Consider the following 6,000-nt stretch of genomic DNA (forward strand, 5'->3'; position numbering starts at 1 on the left):
TGCGTCATTGTTTCACACGGCGGCCATTTTGATCATGCTCAGGCTGGGTTCCTTCCCACCCAAGGTGGGAACAATATCTGAAATGAAACAAAAAACGAAAAAACGACTAACCGTCATACTGTCTTTTTCTATTATGCACTTAGTGCTAATATTCCTATAATCTATCTTGCCTATCATACTACCTACTATGATAATATGTCTATACTACCTACTATGATAATGTCTATACTACTACCTACTATGCTAATATGTCTATACTCCTACTATGATAATATGTCTATACTCCTACTATGATAATGTCTATACTCCTACTATGATAATATGTCTATACTACCTACTATGATTTGATTTGATTTTATTTTATTAGGGATCCCCATTAGCTGGTGCCATAGCAACCAGCTAGTCTTCCTGGGGTCCACACACAAAAAAAACATACAAAAACAATTATTATTGCAAAAACAAAATTATTAAAAGTCAGCACACAATGCATAATGAAACTACTGTAACAATTAAGATAGCAAAAATTACATTACAGTGTAAAACAAAAACAAAAAATTACTTTACAGTGTTAAAAACAATTTAAAAACAATTTAAGATTCTTTTTAAAAGTGAATCTACTGTAAATGCAGCAGAGGTTTTGAGGCAGGTTATTCCAAAGAGTTAATGCTCTAAAAATAAAATATCTCCTTAAAGCGTTGGTTTTAGGACCTGGCAATTCAATATGATAATATGTCTATACTACCTACTATGATAATATGTCTATACTACTACCTACTATGATAATATGTCTATACTACTACCTACTATGATAATATGTCTATACTACCTACTATGATAATATGTCTATACTACTACCTACTATGATAATATGTCTATACTACTACCTACTATGATAATATGTCTATACTACTACCTACTATACTAATATGTCTATACTACTACCTACTATGATAATATGTCTATATTACGACCTACTATGCTAATAATATATCTATATTGCTACCTACTATACCAATATGTCTATACTATTACCTACTATGATAATATGTCTATACTACTACCTACTATGTTAATATGTCTATACTACTACCTACTATGATAATATGTCTATACTACTACCTACTATGTTAATATGTCTATACTACTACCTACTATGTTAATATGTCTATACTACTACCTACTATGTTAATATGTCTATACTACTACCTACTATGTTAATATGTCTATACTACTACCTACTATGATAATATGTCTATATTACTACCTACTATGATAATATGTCTATACTACTACCTACTATGTTAATATGTCTATACTACTACCTACTATGATAATATGTCTATATTACTACCTACTATGTTAATATGTCTATACTACTACCTACTATGATAATATGTCTATACTACTACCTACTATGATAATATGTCTATACTACTACCTACTATGATAATATGTCTATACTACTACCTACTATGATAATATGTCTATACTACTACCTACTATGTTAATATGTCTATACTACTACCTACTATGATAATATGTCTAAACTACTACCTACTATGATAATATGTCTATACTACTATAGGCACTCAAGTCTGTATAACCCAAGTTCAACACTGTTCAACAATCTCACTGACCCTTAGCTTCCAGAGTTGTACCATTCCTGCTGACTTGTTGTATGGAACTTGTACAGTAAGTCGCTTTGGATAAAAGCGTCAGGTGAATGACTAAATGTAAACAGGGTGGAAAGAAACCCAACCTGAGCATGACACAAGAGCAAAATGGCTGCTGTGTGAATTATGGTCCACTCCCTTTAGAGTCCTATATACTGTCGGTCTAGAGTGTGGTGTGTGTGTGTAACGTGAGGCATGTGTACAGTATATATACTGCCTGCTCCCTGCATGTGGAGGTACGTGGGTGGCACAGCAACCAGAAGGCTACCAGTAGGGTTGGGTACCGTTCACATTTGAACCGATACCGGTACCGGTACCTTTGAATGGATACCGGTACCCAACGGTACCTTTTTCGGTACTTTTGTCTCTAAAAATGTCATCTACCATGCCTCAGTTGTGAAAAATGAGTCCAAACTTCTAATTATTTATTATCATTATTATTTATTTAGAACAATTTGTTAATATATACCGTAATTTTCGGACCATAAGCCGCGCCTTTTCCCCCCGTTTTTCGACCCTGCGGCTTATATAACGGTGCGGCTTATATACGTGACTCGACGTGACCAAACCCGAAAATGTAAAAATCGAAAATATAGCTTTTTCGACTGCATTGAAATGTTATTTATCTGTTCCCTTATGTGCTAAACTTAATACAACTTGTAAATGAGTTAATTCTTGTTATTTGTCCGACAGTATTGTGTCCCAATGGTAATTACATATGGTAATTAAACATTAAAACACCTGCGGCTTATAGTCCAGTGCGGCTTATATATGTACACATCATTCAATGTAGCTGCTGCGGCTTATATTCAGGTGCGGCTTATAGTGCGAAAATTACGGTATATATATATATGCACACACATATCTTTAAATAAAAAATAATGTTTTACAAAATATATTTAATAAACAAAAGTATAAAACGATTAAACAAACCACTCTATAGGAGCCATGAACGTTGATGTGAACGTGCGGCACACTTCATAGGTTTCGTTTCGCGGTAAACGAAACGTTGACGTCATCGGACTTAAATCTTTTTAAATTAAATAAATAATAATACTTTTTTTTTTATAAATTTTTTTTTTTGCATTACCGAAATGTGGCACCGGTGGATCTCACGTGAATCGGCACTCGGTAGTAGCGACGTGATTCGGTCGATATATACCCTTAATTAAAAGTACCGGATTCGGTACCCATCCCTAAACGAGTAGTACATCTCTTCTCCACAAACGGCCCACGATATAGGAGCGTATAGATCAGCTTGTTTCGCCTTAGAGATATTATTACATTGAAATCCGCTGCCCTTGAAAAGCAACTGAATGTCATGTTCTCTTGCCACTGTTATGTGTTCTCAGGTCAGATCCAGATTTGTTTCGTACTTCTTGGGCCTCAAGAAGCGCCCGGGGGCTGTGTTTGGGATTTGTCTGACCCTCGTGTCCCTCGCCGTGTCCCTGACCGTCTTCATTTCGACCGTGGTATACTGGCACTCTGTGAAGAGGTCCCGTGTCCAGCCTCAGGGCAAGATCAGAAAGATTGTACGGAGGTCATAGACGGAGCGCGCCCTCGAGACCCTCGACCCCCGCAGTCCTGTCGCTTGCTCTGCACTACAAAGAGACTTATTATTATTACAAAGAGACGTATTATTATTACAAAGAGACTTATTATTATTACAAAGAGACTTATTATTATTACAAAGAGACGTATTATTATTACAAAGAGACGTATTATTATTACAGAGAGACTTATTATTATTACTACAGAGAGACTTATTATTATTACAAAGAGACTTATTATTATTACAAAGAGACGTATTATTATTACAAAGAGACGTATTATTATTACAAAGAGACTTAGACACTTATTATTATTACAAAGAGACTTATTATTATTACAAAGAGACTTATTATTATTACAAAGAGACGTATTATTATTACAAAGAGACTCATTGTATTTAGGTTTGGCTGTAAAGGAGCACAGTAGAAACTCAGCGTTAACCCTTTCACTACCACTCTACCAAAGAGTTAACCCTTTCACTACCACACTACAGAAGGTTAACCCTTTCACTACCACACTACCAAAGGGTTAACCCTTTCACTACCACACTACAGACGGTTAACCGTCTGTAGTGTGGTAAGAACGTATCGTTGTCAATTATTTGGTTTACTTTTGTAATCATAACACACACACACACACACACACACACATGTACAAAAGACAACAATGAAAAATACAATAACCAAATCTGCTTTGTAATTTTAAAGGGGAATGCCACTAGTTTTTAAGAATTTGACACACGTTCTTTCTGCGCCCCGCATGGGACGGTTCAGTGAGTATTTGTGAGCATGCACCGCTCTCTCCTACAGCTCGAGAACTCTAAATAAATCAATCAGCGGTGTCACTGGGATGTCAAGTCTGGGGCTGCTCCATAGAAAATTAATGGGACTCTAATTTTATGAAGCCATAATATGAGCTCTCACACCCAAATAAGATTTCTATTGGGTTTTATTTTACGAGTCTATTATTTAAGTCTATATACTCTAACATCGCTAGATGGTCTGAACCCTAATTAAAAGCTAATTTGGCTGTAAGAGCTCACACAAACATTTCATGGCTTCATAAAATCGGAGTCCCATTCATTGTCTGTGGAGCGGTCCTCGATTTGACATCCCATAGTGACATCACTGATGGAGGTTTCCCTCTCTGATTCCTAGTTTTAGGGGTGGAACTTATTCACAAATACTGACCAAACTGTCCCGGGGCATGGGAAGAACATTTACGTTTACATTACAAGAACATGTGTGAATTCTTAAAACCGGTGGCATTTTCCCTTTAAATATGGATTCACGCCATTTTCATCCTCATTCCATGACGCTGCTTGGTCTCAGCTGTGGGAGGAGCCCGAGTCAGCCCTTCTGATCTTGTCTTGACCAAAAAGGAAAAAATGAAAAAACATGAATTATCGTTCCCATAATTCGTTGCCACGAGTACAAGAAAAACAAAACTCCTGGGGGGGCGGGGCGGGGGGCCGAATTCACAAAGGGATTGCGCGCGGCTTTTTCTGACGCTATGCCGGCGCAAATAGCTCTGAAACACAGGTTGCTATTCAAAAAAGGAAGCGCAACGGGTGAAATGCGGTGGTAATTGCGTTTCAATCAGCATTGCGTCTCCGTGCGTCGGTGCAATTTGCGGGGATTTAAATGAGGTAATAATACGGGCCGAACATGTTCCCTTTTTTATGCAAATGAGCCTCGTCAAAAAACACTCCCAATTCACAAAGGCCGGCGCTAATTGCACCGCACAGTTAAAGCAACGCTATTTACGTCTTCAGAGATCTGGTGGTAACTCATCGCATTCATAAAGGGGCATCATTGCCAGCGTCTCGGGTGATCATGGCAGCAGTAATCGTTGCCAGGCGAAGGCATCGTAATGCCAGGCGTGCTCGCGAAAGAATATTTCTAATGAGAATATCACTTTTTTGATTTAGGCGAGACCGAAATCAACCGGAGACACAGGTTGCCATCTCAAGCAATTCTTGATCTACCCGATGAAATCAAGGATGATATTGAGCCAGCCACCCAGAGATCCCATGCAATATTATTTATTATTTAAATATTGTATTCAACTTTGCCATGTTGCCACTGACAACATCTGGTTTCCTTGTTAGTGGTAAGACTGGCATTGCATGCTGTTCACCAGTGTGTTGTGATCTGGTGTGAGCCGGAAGACGAGAGCAAAGTGCCGCGACGTGGAAACATGTGGGTTATTTTGCGCGAGCTCAATAGGACATGACGGACGGATGCAATGACGAAAGATGGTGACAAAAACCAAGGATGCAATGTGCCATGAAAATACAAATTAGGCAAGCTCTATACATTACAAAGTAAACAAAATACAACCGAATACAAATGGTGAAAAATACTGTTATGTCTATGCCTCATTTCGGGTTTATTTCTTCCCCTTCCCGATATATCGGCCAACACAGCGGCGTCGGGTGCAAACTGCTCCGCGAGCCAACAACCGCGCTGGAGCAAATCAGGAGCAAATTGCACACCTTATGATGGGGCGTGTTTGCGCTAGCATCTCATCCGCGCAATATCCTTATAGCGAATGGCTCGCAAAAAGACGGAGCAGATACCTCGCGCAAAAAATCGCGCGCAGTTAAGGGTGCTATTAGCGCCCCGCAATCCATTCTTTTTGTGAATTCGCCTCCCTAATCTTATCCCGCCACCACAACAACCTCTGAGCCGGAGCGCACACTGTGATATCGGCGGCAGCTCGAGTGTGGATTTGGTGTGCGACCCGTCGGGCAGTCAAACGCTCTCGCGGCCGC

General features: G+C 38.9%; 1 pseudogene across 1 annotated transcript in view; it reads left to right on the top strand.

The window, feature by feature from the left end:
* LOC311247960 (cadherin-related family member 1a-like) overlaps window positions 1-6,000 on the top strand; it is a 31,485-nt pseudogene that overhangs the window by 24,743 nt on the left and 742 nt on the right. The window lies entirely within an intron of this gene.

The sequence above is a fragment of the Notolepis coatsorum genome, assembly GCF_963971535.1.
Source record: "Notolepis coatsorum genome assembly, contig: SCAFFOLD_158, whole genome shotgun sequence".
Lineage (NCBI taxonomy): Eukaryota > Metazoa > Chordata > Actinopteri > Aulopiformes > Paralepididae > Notolepis > Notolepis coatsorum.